This window comes from Myotis myotis, unplaced genomic scaffold (genome assembly GCF_014108235.1).
Source record: "Myotis myotis isolate mMyoMyo1 unplaced genomic scaffold, mMyoMyo1.p scaffold_m19_p_16, whole genome shotgun sequence".
NCBI classification, from domain to species: domain Eukaryota; kingdom Metazoa; phylum Chordata; class Mammalia; order Chiroptera; family Vespertilionidae; genus Myotis; species Myotis myotis.
Window position 1 is genome coordinate 27,394,453 of NW_023416320.1, and position 25,427 is coordinate 27,419,879.

At 41.1% G+C, this 25,427-nt stretch overlaps 1 long non-coding RNA gene and 1 pseudogene across 1 annotated transcript; one reads left to right on the forward strand and one right to left on the reverse strand.

The window, feature by feature from the left end:
* The window catches only part of LOC118670798, a 44,942-nt pseudogene extending 41,752 nt beyond the window's left edge, over positions 1-3,190 (reverse strand).
* A 9,201-nt stretch (positions 3,191-12,391) lies between these two features.
* On the forward strand, positions 12,392-23,910 carry LOC118670877. The gene is made up of 3 exons (XR_004972489.1): positions 12,392-12,517; positions 15,760-15,918; positions 23,178-23,910. It is a non-coding gene; the product is annotated as an uncharacterized LOC118670877 (long non-coding RNA).
* The last annotated feature ends 1,517 nt before the right edge of the window (positions 23,911-25,427 follow it).

The following is a 25,427-nucleotide window of genomic DNA, read 5'->3' on the forward strand; positions in this document are numbered from 1 at the left end:
CTGTGCCAAAATTTTCATTTTATTAGATTTTTGATATCTAATAGTAATAATTTATCCACCAGGAACATATTTGTGCTTATTTCTTAGCCCTGAACTATTTAACATTTTTTAAAAGAATAGTTTATTGATTTTTTTTTTGAGAGAGAGGAAGGGAAAGGAATATATATAGAGAGAGAAACAATAATCAGCTGCTTTCTTCATGCCCCCCTATCTGGGATGGAGCCTGTAATCTGGGCATGTGCCCTTACTGGGAATTGAACCAGCAACCTCCTGGTGCATGAGACAACACCCAACCAACTAAGCCATGCTGGTGAGGGCTTAACATCCTATATAATAAAAGGGTAATATGCAAATTGTCCCCTCAACCGGGAGTTCAACTGGAGTTTGACCAGGGGGTGGGGCCGGCTGGCCAACTTCCTGTGTCCCCTCCCCCAGCCAGCCCACTGGATCCCACTCGTGTATGAATTTGTGCACCAGGCTTCTAGTTTTAATATAAAGCTCTTGTTCATTTATTTATACTTTTTTTATTGTGGTAAAATATGCATGATATACAATTTACTATTTTAATAATCTTAAGTGTACATGTCAGGAGCATTAAATACATACATAATGTTGTACAACTTCACCACTCTCTATTTCTAGAATTATTTTTCATCATCCGAATCAGAAAGTCTGTGCCCATTAAACAATTCTTCCCCATTCCCTCCTTCTCAATTATTTCAGAAAATCATTTGCATGTCTTTGGAAGGAACTTTTTGTTTTATTGTTATTTCATTAAACAATGGGAATGTTAACTCTTAAAACTTCTGATTCTGCATTTGGCCAATTACTGGGAAAATAGGTGAATAGTTATATGTCTTTGTGCCAAAGAATGGAGCTTTGAGAAAATAATATGCAGGCCCACGGTGCCATAGACTAGCTAGGCCTTAAGGTTTGGGAGACCCAGAAGAGCATCCTTCTGTAATATTCAAGAGTTCTTTAATCAAGCTGAGGATTTTTCATCTAGTAATCCTATATAATAAAAGGCTAAAATGCAAATTGTCCCCTCAACCCAGAGTTCAACCAGAAGGCAGGTTGGCCGGTCAACCACCCAGGGCCCCTCCCCCCAGCCAGCCTGGCCCAATGGCCCTGAGCCGGGCAGGCCGGCTGGACCCCACCCAGGCACAAATTCATGCACTGGGCCTCTAGTATAAAATAAGCAAAGACCAACATGTTTAGGATTTTGGAAGTTTATCCTAAACTAGAAATAATCAAGATACAGAGGGGTTCTTTTTGTTTTTACAGGTGAATTTTACAATCCTAAGTATTAATGAGGTGTGGTTTACCTAAGTGGTAGCAATTTTAAGAAAAATAAGAAGGAACATTTAGTCTTTGCTTTGAAATAATTTCCCAGAGATGAAAGATTGGATTAATTTTTTAAAATTTCCATGGCACCTTCTGGGGTGCTTTCATGAAAAGTCAGAATAACCCAAGAATGAGACACCATGGGCTGGAGAGGACCATATATTTGGACTTGATAGGGATCCTGAGGTTAAGATATGTCTGGAGACCCATTAAAACAATGGCAGCTTGCAACTCTACTAATTATCGGCTCTTGCCTATCTTTTTCTGTTAGAATTACTAAGCAAAAAGGCATTGCTTTGTATTGAACCTCTGCATAACAGGAGGGAGAATTTATGGAGGATTAACTTTCTTTCATCTTTTTTACCTTTAAATAGAGGAACAAGTCTAACAAAGTGAATTAAAGGGAGGTTCTTTCTTAAAGGCTTTGAAGTTTTTCTTTGCAAACAGAGTTGAATTGATTTGAGCATTTTCCCTTCAAAGTAAAAGCCCTGCAAGCAAGTTTTCTTTATGCATTCCTTGCTCTTTGTGAATCAGCAAAGGTTATACAGTAAAAAAAGAGGGTCCGATAAGGAGCGGGAGCAAGCCAACCCCTTTAGAATATTAGTTAGTGCTGATGAGCTCATACAATGACAGAACAATTTCTTTAATGATTAAAAAGTTCTCCTTCTGCACCCTGGAAGCAGTAAAACCTTGGGATGGTGTTAAGGTTAACAAAACAAAACAAAAACACAACAAAATCCAAGTAGTAATACAACCCTAAGTGTCTGCATCTCATTGCTATTTATTTTTATTTTTAAATATGTATTTTTATTGATTTCAGAGAGGAAGGGAAAGGGAGAGAGAGATAGAAACATCAATGATGCATGAGAATCGTTGATCGGATGGCTCCTGCCTCTCTTGAGAGAGAGGAAGGGAAAGGAAGAGAGAGAGAGAAACAATAATCAGCTGCTTTCTTCACGCCCCCCTATCTGGGATGGAGCCTGCAATCTGGGCATGTGCCCTTGCTGGGAATTGAACCAGCAACCTCCTGGTGCATGGGAATGTAAGACCAGAGACTCAGGACTATGTAAGACAAAGTGAATTAAAGGGAGGTACTTTCTTAAAGGCTTTGAAGTTTTACAAGTACAAGACTATGTAAGACCAGAGACTCAGGAGAACCTTACTGTATGTCCCCAAGGAGCAATTATGGTATCCCTTAATTCCACACTGGGAATTAAGCCCACAACCTGGGCACATGCCCTGACTGGTAATGGAATTGTGACCTCCTGGTTCATAGGTTGATGCTCAACCACTGAGCCACACCGGCCAGGCCATCTCAGTGCTATTTAAATTTAGCTAAATGCTGTCCGATGGTGGGGCTTTCTATGTTTTAGTACCTAAAAAAAACCACACAACAAAATTATGTGTAATATGTTTCAAAATAGCCAATATTGATGTCTTCTACAAGTCACCAGTTTTGATGGTCACCCTACATTCAGGATACTTTCCTAATTGAGCTTGTACCCTGTAGTGGGCTTAAAGCAGCCATGGGGCCACTGCAGCTCTGCCACTTATCAGCTTTCATACTGCACCGATTTTCTGGGACTCAGTTTCCGCATCTGTGCGATGGAGATGTGAATGGGAAGCAATTCAGGAAGCTACTTCTGGTGTAGTGGCAGGGGGTTAATGAAGAGATACACTTTTGTGCTTTTGAGATACTTTGCATGCATTTTATTTTACTAAGTAGATAAAGGGAATATTTGGATTAAATGAGGACATGTATGGAAAAATCCAGCTCACATCTCTGGGATGGCATTGGAAGTGCTCTTACCTGGAAAGCTGCTGGCCTAGGTGCCAGCATAGCCATGGGACCTGCCCGGGCTCACCTTCTCTTGGGATAAAATGAGGAGTGTCGGGCCCAGACCTTTTTACAGACTCCAATGTTCGAATCTTAAAAGCAAGCAGGTACTTTACTCAGAGTTGAGCACTGGAGAACAGGAAGGGATTGGGAACTTTTCCTGTTGGCTGGGATCAGAACGGGAATCCCACACACATGAGGCAGTGAGCATTGCCTATGGTCTCCTGGGCGCTCCCGTGGGAGGACACCCTCTGCACACCGTCTCATGCAGGCTAGAAAACCAAGGCAGCAATCGTCCTTGCTGAGCTTGGTGGCCTCATCTCTGCTGGCCCTTCAGTGGGTAAGTCTTTCGAGCTCCAGATTTTCTTCTCACCTTTATCGTTCCTCCTCTCCCCCTATGTATACACATGCATGCAAAATTTTAATGCAACCCCCTTTCGTTCTACCGTTGATGAGATGCTGTAGCAACTTAATACTTGTTTATGTTAATTAGCCTATGATAAAATTGGTTTCTCTTTTTTCTTTTTAATCCTCACTTGAGGATATGTTCATTGATTTTAGAAAAGGAGGGAAGGGGAGAGAGAGAGAGAGAGAAACATCAATGTGAAAGAGAAATATCAATCGTTGCCTCCCATATGTGCCCTGGTCAGGGATCGAACCCTAAACCTTTTGGGTTCACTCCAGCCAGCTGATCCACCCGGGCAGGGCTGAAATGGTTTTCTTTATACTTGTTTTGACCCAGGTCATTGTGACCAGAGACTCAGGAGAACCTTACTGTATGTCCCCAAGGAGCAGTTATGGTATCCGCTAATTCATTGCTTACAGTGACTTTTTAGGACACAACTATTGTGAATAATGAGAATTGACGTGCATGTGTGCATGTGTGTACACAAACTCATGTACAGAATACACACATGAAACCATCTTCAAGGAAAAGAAACCTAATTGAGAAGGTAAAATATAAAAATAAATGAAGGCAATACAAATGGAAGCACTTGAGTGACGACTTAGAGACTGTAACAAACCGACCGCTGAATGCAGAATGAGTTAACCTATTGAACTCTTGATATCCGAGTAAAGCTTTTCCCTGCAATGAAATGGAGCAATGACACCCACTGCTTGGCTGATTTCTGCTTATTTTTTCAGTACAAACAAAGCTGTGTTCAAAATAAAGGATAAGTATATCCATGTTAATTTTATGTAAGACTAATTTCCCTAACAGCAGAGAGCGTGTTTCTTTGATCTCTGCCTGCCATCTAGGCCACAAAACTGCTACTTAATGTTCTTTGGGCCGGTTTATGTTCCCTGAAAGTGACAGATCGAATCTGTATGTCTGCCAAATTGCAATTTTTTTTCCCCTATTTAGCAATGGACCAAAGTATTCATGTGAAGAATTTAAAGCCAAAGTTTGTAGTTATCAGATGACACAGTTAACTTAAAATGACCATTCTCAGAGGAGAGGCTTGCATCAGTTGGAGTTTTTCTACCGTTTAACTTAATGTCAAATGCTTTATAAATTCAGAAATTCTGGCAGAATTTCAGCCAAGTGCTAGTTTTCCCCAACTTCTTCCTTGAAGAAGTTAAAACACCTGAGACTTGTAGAAGAGAGAACGCACAGCCATATGATGAAGCATTGAGTCCATTAATTCGCAGTGTCTAGGACTTGATCAGTGATTCACAGGCTTTGTTTATGGCAAGGTGGGGGTTTGGGAGGGGGGGGTGGCTAAATCAGCGATTTTCCACCTCTTTCATGTCATGGCACACATACACTAATTACAATGATACCAACCTCTGGAATTGTTATTATTAAAAAGACTGACAATGCCACATGTTGGATAAGATATAGAGGAACTGGCGCTGGCCAGTGTGGCTCAGTTGCTTGGGCGTCATCCCATGCACCAAAAGCTTGAGGGTTTGATTTCTGGGCAGGGCACATGCCCAGGTTGTGGGTTTGACCCCTGGTAGCGGGCATGCAGGAGGCAACTGATCAGTGTTATACTCTCGAATCAATGTTTCTCTCTCTCTCTCCCTCTCCCTTCCTCTCTCTAGAAATTAATTTAAAAATCATATATATATATATGATAAAGAGAGAGAGAGAAAAAGACCACGAGGGGGTGCACCAAGGAAGCATAACAAAATGCGGAGACAAAAAAACAGGACAAAATTGTCAATGGAAGATATAGAGTTCAGAACCACACTTTTAAGGTCTCTCAAGAACTGTTTAGAAGCCGCCGATAAACTTAATGAGATCTACAAGAAAACTAATGAGACCCTCGATCTTATATTGGGGAACCAACTAGAAATTAAGCATACACGGACTGAAATAACGAATATTATACAGACTCCCGACAGCAGACCAGAGGAGCGCAAGAATCAAGTCAATGATTTGAAATGCGAGGAAGCAAAAAACACCCAACCGGAAAAGCAAAATGAAAAAAGAATCCAAAAATGCGAGGATAGTGTAAGGAGCCTCTGGGACAGCTTCAAATGTACCAACATCAGAATTATAGGGGTGCCAGAAGATGAGAGAGAGCAAGATATTGAAAACCTATTTGAAGAAATAATGACAGAAAACTTCCCCCACCTGGTGAAAGAAATGGACTTACAGGTCCAAGAAGCGCGGAGAACCCCAAACAAAAGGAATCCAAAGAGGACCACACCAAGACACATCATAATTAAAATGCCAAGAGCAAAAGATAAAGAGAGAATCTTAAAAACAGCAAGAGAAAGAAACTCAGTTACCTACAAGGGAATACCCATACGACTGTCAGCTGATTTCTCAACAGAAACTTTGCAGGCCAGAAGGGAGTGGCAAGAAATATTCAAAGTGATGAATACCAAGAACCTACAACCAAGATTACTTTATCCAGCAAAGCTATCATTCAGAATTGAAGGTCAGATAAAGAGCTTCACAGGTAAGGAAAAGCTAAAGGAGTTCATCACCACCAAACCAGGATTATATGAAATGCTGAAAGGTATCCTTTAAGAAGAGGAAGAGGAAGAAAAAGGTAAAGATACAAATTATGAACAACAAATATGCATCTATCAACAAGTGAATCTAAGAATCAAGTGAATAAATAATCTGATGAACAGAAACAAAAAAAGAGAGAGAGAGAGAGAGAGAGAAAGAGAGAGAGAGAGAGAGAGAGAGAGAGAGAGAGAGAGAGAGAGAAACTGGAATTCTAATACATTGCTGGTGGGAATGCAAAATTGTATAGCCACTTCAGAAAACACAATGTATGGTTTAATTTATATGAAATCTTAGAAATGGCAAAAAACTATTGTGCCAGTCTGTGCTAGTAGTTGTGCAAGTGTATACAATTGCCAAAATTTATCCAACTTTACACTAAAAAAGGGGGAGCTTTATCATATGTAAATTATACCTCAATAAATCTTGGGGGGAAAGTAAATTGGTGATATTTACATTGGGAAGATAAATGTTGAGTAACTATTTTCTGTAGTAAATGGTGTAGCAGTGCAGCTGACCTGCCATCTCTTTTGACTCTTAGGCTTCTTTGCACCCCATTTAGAAAAATCTTTATTGTTGAAAGTATTACATATGTCCCTTTTTTCCCCCCATTGACCTTCTAGGCTCCCCCTCGCTCCCGGGCCCAGACTTTCACCACCCTATGCACCCATTTTTATGGTATTGTTGTTGTTTCTTTCAGGCATGTTTTAAAGAAAATAATATAAATCTTTGAAGTACCTTTAATTTTTTCATTAAAACTCCAATATAAATATTACATAAATCCCTATGAACATTCTATAAATCCACACCAGTTTGCAAATATGTGATTAACAATTTAAGTTGGAAAATAAAGACAGACTAATGACTCCATATGTTTTACTCCCTTTGCTTTAAATATGTGTGCTGTTGGCTAAAGCATTGAAAACACACTGAAAGAAAGAACACTGCTAAAATATTGTACTTTCTTCACTGAGGAATATTAAAATCAAAGCTTAATTTGACAGCTTAAATGTTGTTCGTCCAACAGTAAACAGTGGTGTGTTCAAATAGTGACCTTTTTCCCTTGGGTCTTTGAAACCTGAGATCCACTTTGATTATTTGAGCCAAAATGTCAGTGAATGGAAATACTGCCAGAATTGTGCTTTAAAAACCAGTAGGTGCCGAAACTGGTTTGGCTCAGTGGATAGAGCGTCGGCTTGCGGACTGAAGGGTCCCAGGTTCGATTCCGGTCAAGGGCATGTGCCTGGGTTGCGGGCACATCCCCAGTGGGAGGTGTGCAGGAGGCAGCTGATCGATGTTTCTCTCTCATCGATGTTTCTAACTCTCTATCTCTCTCCCTTCCTCTCAGTAAAAAAATCAATAAAATATATTAAAAAACAAACAAACAAAAAAACCCCCAAAAAACCCCAGGAGGACTATGGAAGTCTATACATAAAGAGGGGCCCAAAGTGTAAATCTCAGTGGGCAGAGACGGTTTTCAAAACACAATTTCTGAAAAATATTTTGCATTTCTAATGTACAGTGTGGTGCATTAGGTGGGGCTTAGAAATCTGATATCCAGTAATGATCTATCTGCCTGAATTTAAATGTCAAAGCACCCCCTTCCTTTTTTTTTTTTTTTTCCCCTGCTTTCTCTTCTTATGCTTCTTTTGGCTTCAGGACCTCTTGTCTCCTGATTTCACTGATATCAATTTCCCCCAAATCTGATATTTTCTTATTTGTATATTCTCTTAAGTGATAATAAAAAATTTGGTAAAATCGGGTTTGTGGGTAAAACTATGGCATGGTAGAGCCCTATAGCATTTGCAGATTATAGATATGAGGGGCCTGTGGGAGATGGATTCTTGGGAACATTGAGCTTGGAAGTCACACTGGGTTTGAATATTAGCTCTGCTGTTGCTCTGTCCTTGACTGTGTGCTAGTGTCGTAACCTTCCCAGGCCTTAGTTTCCTCATCTGTAAAATGGGATTCATGCTTAAAGATTGTTGAGAGGATTAAACAATATTGTACCTACAGTCCACATGTCCCTGAAGTTTGTCACTAAATCTATTACATCCTAGTCTCCAATCTGCCAAATGAAAAGACCACCGCCCTGTCTTTCTCTAGAATTCCTAGGAGCCCTGATCCACATATAAGCCGAGCAGTGGACTGCACATCTGCAGTCAGCTCTGCCCAGCTGTCCTTGGCCACCCTGCTTAGCTGGGTTGAGGCTGAGCTGGGCTAGATGCCCAGAAGCGGTGCCCTGTGCGGGCCTCTGGAGTGGTACCTGGAGCTTCTGTTCCACGTGCCTCCACTTCTCTGGTGCTCTGCGTGGCATCCGAACAGAGGAGGGTATCTTCTGTTTGTGTCTCTCCCCTGCACCCCACCCCCCCCTGCTTCGCCCAAAGTCACAGGGATGCTTGTTCCCTGGTACTGAATGTGTCCTGGAATGACCAGCCTTTCCTCCTCTGAGACAATTAGGCTCTCAGCGGCTTTGTTGTTTCTATCACCGTTTCCTTTTCTCCAGGTCCTCTGGTCCAGGAGACGGACCTGTATATCCATGCCTGGACCCAACATGGGGACAGTGTCTATGTATGTTTGTTCCCAAGGGGCTCCTGGGTCTCGTAAAGATCAGGAAATGGAACTAGATATGTTCATTTACTCGTCATTCAAAAAATATTAATCACTACACTAAGAGCTGAGAATCAGCGGTGGACAAGATAGCTTTGGTAAATATCCTTACAGAACTTTCAGTCTGGTGGCAATAAATGCAATGAATATGCAATTTACCAGGCAAATAAAATAATGCGCTGAAGGGAGAGTAAACAAGGAGCTATAATGCCCAAGTGGATTGGTGGGTGTGAGGGAAGCTTCTTGCAGAAATGCTGTTGGAACCTGATCAGCCAAGAAAAATCTATGCCTTTAATGAAGGGGAAGAATATTGGAGTAAGGGCAAGGCAGACAGGGCTGTCCTCCCAAACTGTGCAGAAGGGAGTATCCCCCAAAGGGAGTATCCCCTAACAGGGAGAGCAGGGTGTAAAAGGAATGAGCTGGGGGTCGGGGATGGAGAGCCCTAATGGGATAGAGCAAACTATAGCCCAGCCCGCAGCAGAGAGCAACTGCTGGACGTGGGGCTTCCAGCAGCTCTCAAAGGCTCAGTCTGCTCCTGAGCAGGTACTTTCAGCCTGAGCAGAGGCTACCTGGTGAGGCGACATCCCAACCCAGAAAGGCGGCAGACGGGGCCAGCGTATGGTGACTGCATGAACTGGGACCCGTGCTTTCTGTAACTCCCCTCGGCAAAGCCTGCATTCCTATGTAAATCCCATGAGTCAAGGGTTCTCTTCACTATATTCTGACAAGATGCAAAATAATGAACACAGAGACTACACTACCGAGCAAGTGAACTTTTCTATACGCTCAAGTTCAGTAGTTTTCCCCATTTCTCTCTGAAAACATGGTAGATGGAGATGTTTTCCTCCCTTCCCTGGCTCTGTTCCGCTTCCTCTCCCCTCAGACGTCTCTGCGGTATAGTTATAAGGAAAGGGACACTTTCTGACAGCATTTTGCATTTCCTGCGGCAGGTCAACAGGATGTTTTTAAATGTAGAAGCTTTGACCTCGAACAATAAGATGAGCAACTTTAAATGAAGAGATGACGGGGACTACTGGCCTGCCTGGCTCTCTTGTTTCTTCAGGGATGAACGACACACGTATGTCTGGATCTGGACAGATTCCTTGACATCTTTTTTTTGTTTTTTTGACCTCTAGGGCGATGGCTTTTTCATTTTGAACCCTCTCGTTTTAAAAAAACCTAGTGTCCTATTTTAAAAAACATTTCAATTATAAAATAAAACAAATATTAAAAGTACATAAAACATCTATGTGTAGTTCGACAAATAATTATACAAGACCACCCAGGCTGAGGTAGAGAACATTGTCGGGTTCCCAGTATCCTAATGTGGAGAGGTAAAGACTGGGATACACGGTCCTTGTTTTTCTTTATGATTTTTATTACCTCTGATGCTAGCCTGGAGGCACACTTCCCTTCTCCTCTTGCTTTTCTTCCCACCTCCCATACCCTGGAATGTCTTTTGGTCCCACTCCAATTGTGAGCTTGGATTAGGACCCCCTCATCGGTCTTCCTGTTGGACCCATTCTATACTATTATCACTGCCCTGGCACAATGCATGCCAAGTATTGGCATCTTTAAAAAAGAGTAACACTCTACACAGGATACTCCATGAGGACCAGGGCAGCTGACTACTCCTTGGGAACCCAATGTCCAGCACAATGCTTAGCATGTGATGGGCACCCAGGACATGCTTGTTGGTTTGGAAATTAACTCTGAAAAGCATTGTCAAGGTCATCAGCCTAGTGAGTTCTGTTGACCGACTGTGCTGTAGACGTGTCTGTAGACTCATTAAGGTGAGAATTTTCTCTCACTATTGTTAATTACTAAATGATTGTTAATTTGGAATGCCAAATCCTTCGCTGAGGATTTTTTTTCTTCTCAGCAAAGAGGTGCTGGTAGTGGGTTGAGAATGGATGGGAGGAAAGGGGCAACACTTGGAGACTGGCTAGGATACCCAGAGGTCCTCAGAGCCAGCTGTGAATACTGGATAAAAGGCCGTAACCAAATTCTCAGAAGCATCTCTGTGTCCTAGAAAAAACAGTTACTCCACATATTTGGGAGCTATGCAAAGCCTGGCAAAGGGGAAGAGGGAGCTGCTTGTGTGGTTTGGATGAATCTGAGGTAGCCACCATATGGATTTTGTGCTATTCCTGCTGTTTATCTTTTAAAAATAGGGCAGTGGTTACACAGCTGAGGCTCGGAGCCTGCCCAGCTCCCTGCACGACTCTGCCCGCTCCCAAGCTTGACAGCACTTCCTTCCTGACCTCGAGTGGCTTCCTGCTCTGGCCTTATCGCGCACAAAACTTGACACTGCACTGGATGGAATGCACTTAAAGTCCATACATGGAAATCTTTTGCTTTCTACATTTACAAACAATTGTCATCGACAAAACGCTTTCTTTCTTTCTTTTTTTTTCCCTCCAGACTCTCGTAGAGTAGGATTAATACGGTTGCAAAAGAGTAAGGGAAAGAGAGCACTTTCCATCTTCATTGCTCGTTTTCATCTGAAATTTCAATATTTTGTTTTATGAGCCAAAGAAATAAATAGTAAGTATGACATATATGTATACATAAACAAGAGAGAGTGGTGGGAAGTTGCAGTGTTTACAGGGGGCTTTGGGAAATGGCTTCCCACACAGAGTGAGTTATACAATTATGCAATTCACTTTATATGATTTTCATTTTATTACGTCTCCACCTTAAAGAAGAATGGTGGGTATTTTGGTTGTGAATATTGTTATATAAAGACAAGTAATCTTTTAGTACTGACATCTTTGGCTTCCCTTGCACATTTTAAGTGTTTCAGTAATTCTGAAAGCTCTTTTGTTTCCCTTCATCTGAGACCTCCTGATGTACTTTCTCCCATAAAATTTCAAGGTACATATAAAATAATCCTCACATTGAAAATTAAAATTTGGAATGCCAAATCCATCAAATATAAATGGGGCTCACAAAAATTTTAAAGCCTCATTTTCTGAACTGTTGAATATTGATAAAGATAATGCAACAGAAGTTTCAGGGACATAGATCACAAACAGCTTTGCAATGCATTAAAAACAAGCCACTCTGAAAATAATTTAAAATTTGGTATGGTGCAGATCTGGAAATTTCAAGGGGTTAACAGAACAGAACGTAGCCTGGAGAAGGTTCCTGGGAGTGTCTTGGCTTTCTAAATTTAATTGCTTTTCATGAGCTCATCAGCCTTCTTAAGATATTATGATCTTTTACCCAGGCTAGGGGAATTTCCTCAGATGTGATTAAAGAGTGGGCTGGGCCATGTCCTCAGAAGTCAGAGTACTTAGTATTGGAAGCATGAACTCTCTTGGAATCTTTCCCGATTTTATTTCAGAGAAATCCCCCCTTGAAGAACAACTCCCACCATCGAAGGCAAGGGACAGAGGAAGCCTTTTGAAATGGATTTACTTTTTAATTTGAAAGTTGAAAAGTCTCCCCTCACCTCTTTGAAAACGATTTAAGTTAAGAGTCAGGGGAAAGAGTTTGAAGTCTCCTTCTTAGGATGAGTAGATTAAGTAAGTGAAGAGTATTCAAAACTACCCGTGAAAGTGCACACTCATCCTGAGTTACTATTGCCAACGTCCATGACTTAATTACTTCAGGAAGCCTGGTGGACCCCGTGGGTGAGGGTAGCCTAGGTTTTTCGTTGATTCCTAAGGAACAAGGCTGCCTTAACGAAGTTACTACATGTGAATATAAACTCCCCTGTGACATGTGACGAATTGAAGCATGTGACAGAGAAGGTAGGGGACGGACTGAGGGGTGGAGTGGGAGGGAAGGTGTCTGTGCAGATTGTGTTTGAGCTGCCGCCAGCTGAGGTACAAAGGCCTGTGGGTTCACCGCGCCCTCCCAGTGCATGGAGGGTAGGACTGTTAAGAGGGGAAGTCGGGGAGGTAGTCCGGGGCTAGATCATGCAAGGCCTCCGAGATCATGGTAAGAGTTTTGGATGTTTAAGTGTTGTAATGTACATAACATATAATTTGCCATTTTAAACATTCTTAAGTGTACAGTCCAGTGACATTAAGAACATTCACGTTTTTTTAAAAAAATATTTTATTGATTTTATACAGAGAGGAAGGGAGAGAGATAGAGAGCCAGAAACATCGATGAGAGAGAGAAACATCGATCAGCTGCCTCCTGCACATCTCCCACTGGGGTTGTGCCCGCAACCAAGGTACATGCCCTTGACCGGAATCGAACCTGGGACCCTTCAGTCCACAGGCTGACACTCTATCCACTGAGCCAAACCGGCTTCGGCAAGAACATTCACGTTTTTGTGCAGCCTTCACCGTCCTCCTTCTCAATAAGTTTTATCTTTTGAAACTGAAATTTTAAATCCACTAAACAATAACTCCCCACTTGCCCTCACCACAGCGCTTGGCAACCACCATTGTACCTTCTCTCTCTATGACTGTAACTATTCTATGTAAAAGACATCTAAGTAAAATCACACAGTACTTGTCCTTCTGTGTCTGGTTTATTTCGCCTGGCATTATATCCTCCAGGTTTATCTATGTTCTTGCAAATAGCAGGATTTGCTTCCTGTTTTTTTTTTTTTTTTTTTTTTTTTTTTAAATAGGTAGGGAGAAAGGGAGAGAGAGAGAGAGAGAGAGAGAGAGAGAGAGAGAGAGAGATGAGAGAGAAACCTCGATCGGTTGCCTTCTGTATGCACCCTGACCAGGAATCAAACCCACCACCTTTTGGTATGGGGGGCACTTCCCCAACCAACTGAGCTACCTGGCTAGGCCAGGATTTACTTCTTTTTAAAGGCTGAATAATATTTGACTATGTATATACCACATCCCCTTTAACCATCCATTTGTCAATGGACAGTTATTGTGAATAGTGCTGTAAAATACACTCCAGCAAGGCACAAATATCTTTTTTGATTCTCTACTTTAAATTCTTTTGGGCATATCCTTAGAAGCGGAATTGCTGATCACATGGTAAATTCTCTTTTTAATTCTGTTTTCCACAGCTGCAGCTTTTTACATTCCCACCAGCAATGCAAAGGGGTTATAGTTATTTCACATCCTTGCTAATACTTGTTATTTTTTCCCATCTTATTTTAAATAATATAGTCGTCCAATGGATGTAAAGAAGGTTTGAAATCCTTACGTTAGAATCCATTAAATGATTTTAAAGGTAGTCACACGATCCTCTCTCTCTTTTTTGAAACAGCCACTCTGGCTGCATCATGGGGAATGAGTTGAAGGGGGAGGAGAGAGCAACAGGGAAGATTAATTATGAGAATACTTTGGTGTCCAGGAAAAGGATGATGGTGGCATGGGCCAGGTGAGTCATTTTAAAGAAGAGAAGTATGGAGATTCAAGCTATACTTTTAGAAGGGAAATGTATTGGTCTTAAAGATGGATTGGGATGTGGGGTTCTGAGAGAGAAAAAGCAATAAGGTATTAAGGTTTCTGGAATAAACAACTGGGTGTTGTTACTATTTTCAGAGAAGACTGAATGGAGGATCGGGGAGGTACCAGGATTGGAAATGAAAGGCTCATAAAATATTCAGTAGAAGCACCAAGAGATAGAAAATTGGGTTGGTAACATGGGGCCTGGGAAAACTGCTGCAAGTCAGAAAAGTTAAGTCAGTAGCTTAAGGTCACAGAGCACAGAATGCAAGTGGCAGAAGCAAGAAGCAAACCCAGGATGGTGTGACTCCGAAGCCTGGTCTTATCTATTCTGTGTCACTGTCTTCCAGTCAGAGCAGGTCATTCTTCAGAATTTTGATCAATGACCACGTTTATCTACTTTGGAAAATCTCTAGGAATAAAAAGGAGTCAGTGAGGAGTGACCTCCGACGCACAGTGGGGACCGTGTCATTGTGATAGTCGTTCGAAAGCAAACCAGTTAAAAAGCCGAGGAAAGCACAGCTGGCCTGGCTCAGTGTTTGAGCATCAACCTCTGAATCAGGAGGTTGTGCCTCAATTCCCGGTCAGAGCACATGACTGGATTGCAGGCTCAGTCCCCAGTAGGGGGCCTGGCAGGAGGCAGCGGATCAATGATTCTCTCTCATCATTGATGTTTCTATTTCTCTCTCCTTCTCCCTTCCTCTCTGAAATCAATAAAAATATATTAAAAGAAAAAAAACAGCTGAGGAAAGCCAAGAGAGGAAATTAGGAAAACACTCTACATATTTTTCTACACATATTGCCCACATCATGAATGGCTTCTGAAGTATCACTAATAACTTTATAGTCTTAAAAGCATAGAATGCTTCAGTAAGGATCAATGGCATGTTTTGTGGCACGCTCCTTCTGGAGGTTGGAGGAGTACAGGCAAAAAAGTAGTGGATTTGGCCCCGGGTAGTCCTGGGTTTGAATCCTAGTTCTGCTTTTTAGTTGGCTGTGTGACCCTGGAGAAATTAAATTCTCTGTACCTTTTTCTTCATTTGTAAAATAGGGACAATCATTTCTTTCTCAGGGGATCCTGTGAGGCATGTAAAGTGGTTACTTACAGCTGGGTTCATCTTAGGCTATGTATAAATGAGAGCCATTATTAATGATAACCATCTTTACATTTTTTTCTTCTTCTCTTTTCCTCTTGTTCTGTACAATATGCTTTTCTCTTAGGTGAAAGGATACAGAAAAAACAAACAAACAAAAAAACAGTACAGAGCACAGGCCATCAAGGTCTCACGGAATTATTGAGAAATCAGGGACGTCATTCTCCCTATTGAGTCCATTTCCTAAAATAACTCCTTGACCATCTGTGACCCGCCTTGACAGAAGTTACAGATAGAAACGAGTGAGGAGTTCAGCTTGTTTCTTACCAGCACTTGTCTGGTTGCTTTCTTGGCTCTCCTCAGCTTTTTAACTGCTTTTGCTTTTGGAAGACAATTATAACAACAAGGTTTCCCACTGCTCCTCGCAGAGGTCACTCCACACTGCACTGAGACTTCCCGGAGGAAAGCACGCATGTTCTTTTGCTCACTGGGTAGCAGCTTGACCTTTTCTGACTCTCTCTTGCCTAGGTCCCAGTGCAGAGCCTGACTTTTTAAATCAAAGGGCAGAGGCACATACAGCAGGAGCTGGCATGGTTTGGGCACTGATGGAGTGCGGCTGATTAGGAGGGAAAGGTCAACACTGCCTTGTAAGGTCCGTGGCTGAGGAGGTCCGAACTGGTCTGTGAGGTAAGTGACAAGTTTAAAGTCACTGAGCCATCATTGGGGGGTTAGAAGTAGGGATTGGGGCTTGTGGACAGCTCCAGAATTGGAATACATCCTGGTGGTCTTTTGCATAGAAGCGGAAGGTAGACAGAGGGTGGGTGGATCACCATGAAGAAGCAGAGTATGGGCAGAGAATGCTGTGAATTTGAGACTGGCCCTAACTGGTTTGGCTCAGTGGATAAAGCATCGGCCTGTGGACTAAAAGGTCCCAGGTTCGATTCTGGTCAAGGGCATGTACCTTGGTTGCGGGCACATCCCCAGTAGGAGGTGTGCAGGAGGCAGTTGATCAATGTTTCTAACTCTCTATCCCTCTCCCTTCTTCTCTGTAAAAAAATCAATAAAATATATTAAAAAAATAATTTGAGACTGACTATACTGTGGATTAGGAAAAGGAAAAGGAGCCAACGACACAGGCACGACATAGAAATCCTACATCTCAAAATGTAAAACAAAGCCCAGGGGTACCCTATCCCAGAGAAGCCAACCCTGGAGGTACCAGGAGGTTAGGAATGGAGGGCAGGCCATGGCACTTGGCAGCTCTCAGGAGCTGGTGACTCTAGTACCCATTTCAGAGACTGAGGGAGAAGTTTCATCCTCACATTAAAGGAAGATGGGTCACCCAGCCGGTGTGCTCAGTGGTTGAGCTTCAACCTTTGAATCAGGAGGTCACGGTTCAATTCCCAGTCAGGGCATGCAGGAGGCAGCCCATCAGTGATTCTCTCTTATCATTGATGTTTCTATCTCTCTCTCTCCCTCTTCCTTGCTCTCTGAAAAAAAAAAAAAAGGTATTTTTTTAAAAAAGGAGATGGATCATTAACTTGAGGGGCTGGCGGGTGAAGGAAACCTTTACACTAGTCTTTTGAGAAGGATCTACAGTAAATTAAATTTGATCAACTTACTTTTTGGAAATTACCACAAATTTTAGTCACTGTTTTGAGCAGATTATCTAAATATAGACTTTTTATAAATTACAGACATAGGCACAGTACTGCTTATACCAAAAAGGTTTTTAAAACTACTGAAGTGTTTAAGAAACAATGTTCCACTTTCTCCTTATGTTTTAACTTGACCTAACACACTCAAACTAAATACATTTCAACTATTTTCAATTGATTTTTGAGGTCTTTTTTGTACTTATACTATTTTGAAACTTATTTTAGTTTTTATTTTAAAATAAAATTTAAGATTTATTTGTTTACTAAGATTTCTTTACTGAGCATCTTAACTTTGCTGCATCTGGTGAGTGCTCATTTCCCTACATACTAACAGTTGCACCTAAAGCACTTTCCAATTACCTTTAGATGAGTAAGCTTCTAGGCGGGGGAGCCAGAACCTTTCTGTACCTTAGTCCCCCTCCTTTGAGAAAATGACACATTACGGAAACTATTAGTTCTTAACAAGGGAGTGGTTATTTCCAAGATTGAAGAAGAGATAGACCATTTCAAAAGGTTCACCTCTTTCCCTTTTATCTCTCCTTGTTTATAGAGATGGGAAGGTTCATATAAGGAAACCTAGCCTTACAGAACTTTCCTTTTGAGGGTGTTTGCAATGTTTCTGTGTGCCAAAATGCCCGAGTTTATTAATATGCACTACACATTGTGTTTATTTCTGTTTCATCAAGGTTTTGCCAGATCATGGCCTGTCTGTGTCTGATAGTGGCTGTGTTTGTGTATGAGCACAGGGTCATCTGATAAGGAATTGTCGCATCATGCGATTAAGCCATGTTTAACATGGGTGTGAGCCAGAGCGTTTGACTCCCAGCACACTTTTAGAAGGTCTGATCAACAAAAGAAAGTTCAAGGCATCTTGAAAGAGGTCATTGATTACAGCCAGCGTCTTGATCATTCTGGACTTCTTCCTTCCTGCAGAGACACAATTAAAATAATGTGGTACAGTAGAAATGCTTCATTGCTGGAGGAAGGACACTCCCCCCCGCCCCCCCCCCCCCCCCAGAGATAAATCAATGTAAAAATCTATCTCCTGTTCAAGAAGATAAAAGCAAATAGTTTTACCTGGTAGAAGGCCACTCAATGAATTGTAGAAGAGCGGATGCTTTATTACCTGCATCAATTCCCGAATGCTGTCTAGGACGACTTCCTCAGCACATCCAAGGCCCCCAGGGCAGACTGGGAGCATCGTGGGGGCAAGAATTCTGTATTATTTACTTTTGCATCCCTGGTTTGGTTTTGTGGTACCCAGTAAGTGCCTCATAAATTTCATTCCAAAGACTGGATGATGCTTGAAACAAATCCAGTTACTAGGCAGGAATCTTAACTAAAACAAACTGACTTGTAATAGTTTAATGATATTTTTGTATTGATATATAATCTCCAAATTATCAGTGCTGTAATCAGCTATAAAACTGAATTAGTCTGGAAAATACTGGAAGAAAATTTTGTGTGATAGCTAGCTAACGCTCAGAAGCTATGCCACCCTCATCACTATTGGTTTTGTGCGCCAGGGAAAATTCCAAAATGAAAGTTTTTCCTTATTATTTTTTTGGCCTTGGGTTCTTCTCCTAAATACTATGGGTATATCATCTTGGTGAAACTTAAGAAAACATGCACACACACACACAAAAAGAATGTGTGTTCTCTTCCGTAAAGTCTGGTAATTTTAGTAATCCGTTGCCCTATGAGATACAAGGCAACTCTGCTTCCTCTGTAGTCTGTTTTTTCTTCCTTTCTTTCAAAATAACCTGCCATCTTTCCAAAATAAACATGAAGGGGAAATACATTAGTGGGTATGTAATCACCCAGCTATCTGGAGCAGCATGCCTCTAAAAAAGTAGTAAAAATAAAAGTCATCAGAAATTTATTCTGGTTTTGCAAGACTTGTTAGTGTTCTTGTCTTTTCTTTATACGATTTTTAAAGAGAAACATTTATATTTATGTAAAAAGTTTGCTAAAGTGAAAAATAGTAATCTTCCTAGAACTTATTTTCTCTTAGATTTCTCAGGTTATAATTTTGGTGAATGTCATCAAAAAAATTTACCTTACAGATTTTTAGCATTCTAGAATTATAATATCATGTCTCTATCTATTCAATAATTATAAAGCCTCATCCTGATGAACTTATCTAATAACTTTGCTAACCATATAATTATGTTATATACATTTATCATAAAATGTCTATTTAACATTATATCATAAAATGTCTATTTAAATGTCTAATAACAAGGTGTCATTTTTAGACACCTTGAGTTTAAGGATACTTTTAGGATTTCTTTTAATCCTGAAGGGTCTTTGATATTTAGGAAACATTTAGAAAGCTGACTTGCTCTAAATACTGGTGAATAATTTTACTACCTTCAATTTATATTTTGGAAAATACAATGATCGCTCTACTTTTCCTTTCTCCTGTTCCTCTTTTCCTCCTCCTTCCCTTCTTCATCTTCATTCTTTTTATTATCAACAAATGATTTATTTAGCACCTACTCTGATACTGTGCAACAAAAGTCCAAAGTTTTCAACTACTTTCCTTAGATCTCAGAGCAAAAAGCTGACCTAGGAGTCAAATCCTGACTCATTCTATATCATTACCACATCCAGGAGCAGAATGTTAGAAATAGCATACAGATTTGTTGATAAAGATCCTGCTCTTTTGGAGTCTATGATAATTTGTAGAAAGCTAAACAAAACTCTCTGTGTACAGCCTACCAATCTAGAAGACAGGATTTGCCAAACAATTTAACAGCTTCGTGGGATAACAATGTTTACTCCTCGGAGGCAAGTCAAACGGCTTTTGCCCAGACACATGCTTATGAGACCTGAGGGTCCTTATCTTGTCACGAAAGTCACAAGAAGGTTTACTTGCAAGCAGACCTTAGTAACTATGGGGATCTTAAAGCCAAATAAACGAATTACTTAAAAAAAAGGATTCTTCAGTTTAGAATGGCTGCACCCTCAAATTCCAAACTACTGTGACAATCATACCTGGTGTGTATAGACCTTCCCTTGCCTTTGAAGGCTTATTTATTACAATTCTACATGCTGAAAAGGGACCATTGTTCACTCTCCTGTGAGTTCACCTCCAGCCAGGACTCTGGAAGGAGACCCTGAGTGTGGGCTCACAGCTAAGCCCCTCTTTTGGTGAGGAGGGTCAGTTCTGAGGCCGGAGGTCTCGGTAAGTATGGCGAGAGCCATGACTCCCTGGGCCTCTCTATCTGAAATGGACACGTCTTCTCACTGTAGGGCTAGGGCATGACTGGGGCTAGAGATGGGGAAGGAAAGACAAATATCCTCTGCCAGGACCCAGGAATCCCACATCACAGTCCTTTCTCTGAGTCTTCACTACTCACCTTGCCCAGACAGTGGGGATGGCGCAACAATTGCTCAATTCATAAAAGAAAAGGAAGAATAAAGAAAGAGCCGCAGTGCTTGCTGGCAGTTTGTTTCTGTCTGGGTACCTGTGCTGGCCAGTCTGGCAGGTTTCCTGTTGATGGATGACCAGCTGGCTTCCAGTCACTGTGCTGGGGCTCCCTGGCTGCTTGAGCCAGCAGATTCAATCCCCAGGAAACGAGCTCATCCACAGTCATCATAGCTTTAGTCTGTGGATTATAATAAAAGCTCTTGGAGATAAGGAGGATGAATTCAATTAAAATGTGTAGCCACGCTTTCTCAGGGCAGAGCTATGGAGTATTTCTGACTGTATCTTGGAACTGGGCAAACTAAAAGGCCTCGTTTAACTAGAGAAAGAGGGGTTGGCATTAATGGAGCTAATTCTTTTACCCCAAATTACCAAGTAGGAAAGTTCCCAGGCTAAAGAGTTAGCCTGCCTACATTAGTCCAGCTCTATGACTTTGGGCAGGTGACTAACCCTGTCACCTCAGTTTTAATGTACAGTTTTTCCCAAATATCCATGGGGGATATCTTCCAAGACACCCAGTAGATAGTACTGACCCCTATTTATACTAAGTTTTCTTCTGTACACACATACCTATGATAAAGTTTAACTTATGAATTAGATACAGTAAGAAATTAGCAACAGTAATTAATAATAAAATAGAACAATTATAATACTATACTGAAATAAAAGATATTTGAATGGCTTTGGGGCCACTATTAGATAAAATAAGAGTTACCTGAAGACAAACACTGTGATACTGCTACAGTTGATCTGCTAACCCAGATGGCTACTCAGTGACTAACAGGCAGGCAGCATCTACAGCGTGAATACGCTGGATGGAGTGGGACAGCATGAGATTTCATCATGCTACTCAGAACAGCTTGCAATTTTTAAATTTATGAATTATTTATTTCTAGAATTTTCCATTTAATATTTTCAGACTGAGGTTGACTGCAAGTAACTGAAACCACAGAGAGCAAAATCGTGGATACGGGGGATTACTGTATCTATAAAAATGGGAATAAGAATAGTGATATTTCAAAAAGTTCTTAGGAGTTTCCTTTGCAGATTTAAATGAGTTAATATCTAGAGACACACTCATGGATAGAGAGCAGGCCGACAGTTCTGTTGTGTGTGGGGGAGTGGGGTAGTGGGGGTGGAGAAGAGTTTGGGGAGGAGTTGAGAGGTTGAGCAAAAAAGAAAAAGAGAACTCACGGACATGGACAACAGTGTGGTGATTGCGGGGACGGTGAGGTGGAAGAGGGCAGAGAGGAGATAAACGGTGATGGAGAAAATGAAATAAAATAAATGAGTTGATATCTGTAAAGTACTCTTAACAGTGCCATCACAGAGTCAGCACTAAACATGTTTATTTACATAAGCACAGGCGGTCATTGTTACCATTTCATGAAATTCACCAACTCTGGATGCACAGGAGAGAAAAAAGAAAGAGGAAAGCAGAGAAAAAAAACTTTCTGGCAAGGAATAAAGATAACTTTATATACACTGTCTCACATAGTATTTCCTTTAATCCTCATAATAATTTTGAAATAAGTAAAGAGCTACTATTTTAAGAGAGCTGGGAAGAGAAGTAATTTTTTTCCAGCTTTATTGAGGTACGACATGTCAAGGTTGTATATATTTAGGTTGTACAATGTGATTTTTAAGCTGCAAAACAAGAGGATTTAATCACAGGTACATGTGCAATGATTGCCACAATCAAGTTAATTAACACATTCATCACCTCACATAGTTATATTTTTGTGTGTGGTGAGAACACTTAGGATCTACTCTCAACAAGTTTTAAGTATAACAATACGGTGTTATTAACTATTGTCACTATTAGATCCCCAGATCTTATTCATCTTGGAACTGAAAGTTTGTATCCTTTGACCACTGCTGGCTCCAAAAATGATCTAGGACTGTCTGTTCAAGCGCATATTTGTTTCCTGAGGGCAGTAAGGACCCAGTAGAGGTTTGACAAAGAGTGACATGACCATTGTTCCTGCCGCCTAGCCACACAGCCTCTGGTAGCAGAGTCAGAGAGACCTGAGAAGGCCTTGGACACAGTCCACAGAGATGGGTCTCAAAGGGGAAGGAGGATATGGGGATGGAGAGTTGCAGCCAGAGTTGAGACATAGAGTGTTAGCATTTCATGACCGGCTGTGGGGTCAAGAGAGGAAGGAATTGAGGGCTGACACCAAGGGTTACTGAACGTGGTAATAGTGACTCTACACATTTTGGTTTAATTGTGGAATTTAAGCTTAGTCAAGTCATCGAATTTAGCTTATTTTCTGCAGTATCACATTGCAAGCTAATACCACATGGCTTCTGTCACTTAATAGCTATGTCATTTTGGGCAAATCATTCACATCCTGAGCCCCTACTCTCTCATTGATAAAATTTGGGTAATATCTACGCCTGTAGAATTCATTTTATAATTTATGTGCATAACCCAGTCATGGCCCAAGAGATAGTTGGGTTAGTATGTTAGTTCCCTTTGAAGCAAAGAATTTTGACTAATGGAGAGAGACGAGGTCAGTGCATGGCTAGGGTGCCCATTCTCCCTTCCTCTCCTTGGCTCCTCCTCTCCCTGCCTTCCTCTCTCTCAACCTCACTGCTCTCCCCTCCTCTCCTTCCCTTCCTTCTTTCCCTTTTCTTTCTCTCCCCCCTCACCTTTACTTCTTTTCCTAGCTAGATTCTGCAATTCAGAGAAGCTAACTACCAGACAAATAAGCCATTTCTGGACTTTTACTTGTGGGTCTAGAATTTAGCTCATGTGCACGTTGATATTTAAATCTTAATATTTAAATCACCATTAAACTGGTCCTTTGCCTCAATTGATCTAAGTGTTTTTAATTTCTATCTTCTTTCAGATAATTGGTTCTCATTGTTTGAAAAGTGATGCCCAAATGGCCAAGAGGACTCAAGTGTAAGCATGGTTGAAGGAATACTACACTGTCTGCTCACACTGAACTTGGGCAGGGCCCTGGCTGGCTCCTCCAGACTGTTCCTGCTCACCTTGCTTCAGCCCACGCACGATTCCATTCTAAAAGAGGTGGAAACAGAATTCCCACAAACTTCTTTCTCTGTGCTGAGCTTGGAGGGAGGTAGGCCAACTCTCCTGGTCTCTTTGGGCCTGTGTGCACTTCTGGATCATAGTCCTCCAAATCACATTATCATTTAAATACCTGTTTGTTTCTCTTCTCCCTTACTAAACCCTGAACCTCAAAAGCTGGACCTTGTTCTACTCATGGCTTTATTCCAGCACCTAACACAAGAGAGGGCACAAAGCACTTAGTGAGTGACTGAAGAGCAAGTATGTGTGTGTCTTAGGGGTGTGGGTAGAGATGTCTACTGCTACCCTAATTTGAGAGAAAACTTTGGACCATGTGGAACTGGTGTTATTTGTCAGACGTGTGTACACAGCAGACCAAGCCTTGGGGGAATTTGTTGTAGCACCAGGCACTGGATGGGGAGGATAAGGTATGAGGCTTCTGGTCGTTCTAGGTTAGTCTCTCAAGTCCTTTCTAGTAAAACTTCTGCATAGATATTCCATTCAAGAATAAAGCTCTTTTAAGGCAGAAGAAGCATTAAGCTACCGGATGGTTCTCCATAGTTTATCTGGACACAGCAGCATTCTATTCTTTGCCTACTAGATGGAGTCTAAAGTGTTGGCACCTCTCGATTATTGTATTTAATAGGTGCTTACTGAGGAAATGTTTAGGAGGGGAGATTGGCCCCTCCTTGAGTTTGTGTAGTCTCCTTCCATGGGGGCCAGAATCTGACAATTTCTGGCCCTGCAGCCAAGGCTAAGCAATGCTCTGCCGCTTTTCTGTTGGCTTCTCAGCTAGGTTACTCTCTGGGAGACAGGAGAAAGGAGAGCATCACTGTGCTAGCTGGGAAAGGCTTTATCTCTGTCTTTCTAGCACGTAGGCTTTGTAAATAAACCGGAGTCTCGACTTCCCTGCTTTGTTAGTGTGTGCTATCGTCAGGACCTGGAGCCACTTGGCCTTTCTGTCAAAGACACTTGTTTATGTGTCGTCTAGAAAGCCAACCACTGCCCAGAGGGAGGGCCAGTGTGCCCAGGGAAGTGTGTCTGGAGTGTAGACCAGAGTGTATCTGTATCCCCTTTTTATATTTTGGCCTGATGGGAGCTCAGTGTTATAAACAAAGTGAATATTATAAGCCAAATGTCCACAAATAGAGAGATGCTAAATTGCTGATAGCTTTCTGATAAAGTACCATGTTTCCTGTTCCTCTTGGAATCATCTCCTAAACTATGTTCTATAATTAAGATTTAAATTAGGTGTCATCCACCTCTGATCAGATACTACTACCAGAGGGGAAAAAGGAAGATAAACATTAAAAAAAAAAAAAAAAAGAGATACTGTTAGAGGAAGACAGAATAAAATACCCTGGTTTTTTTTATTGTAGTAAACTGCATACAACTTAGAAATTCATCATTTCAATTATTTTAAAGTGACACTTAGTAAATTCACAATGTTTTGCAACCATCACCACTATCTGCAACATTCTGATTACTCCACTGACCTTCTCCTTTTAAAAAGCCAAAATTCTATCTTCCTAATAAAGAAACCAGAACAATTTTTTTTAAAAAAAAAAATATTTTTATTGATTTCAGAGAGAAAGGGAAAGGGAGAGATGGAAACACCAATGATGAGAAAGAATCATTGATCAGCTGCTTCCTGCATGCTTCCTACAGGGCATGTGCCCTGATGGGGAATTGAACCTCAACCTCCTGGTTCATAGGTCAATGCTCAACCACTGAGCCACACCGGCTGGACAAAACCAGAACAATTTTAATCAACCACTGATTGCAGCAATCAATTCATAAAACATCCATACTATACATCCACCATCCACAAGAAACTAAATCTGATTTAATTCTTTGGTAGGGACTGTTATGAAGAAATTTACCAAAGTACATATTGCATAGATATAGGCAAAGAATTTGACATGTAGAATATTTTAAGAAATATAATTTTATTAATTTTATGTTTGTAGAGTATCTCTACTCAAAGAAAAGGGAAGGTAGAAACACATTTGGTTATTTTATTTAATAAATATAAAGATGCAGATAGGTGCCCAGATGGTGTGGCTCA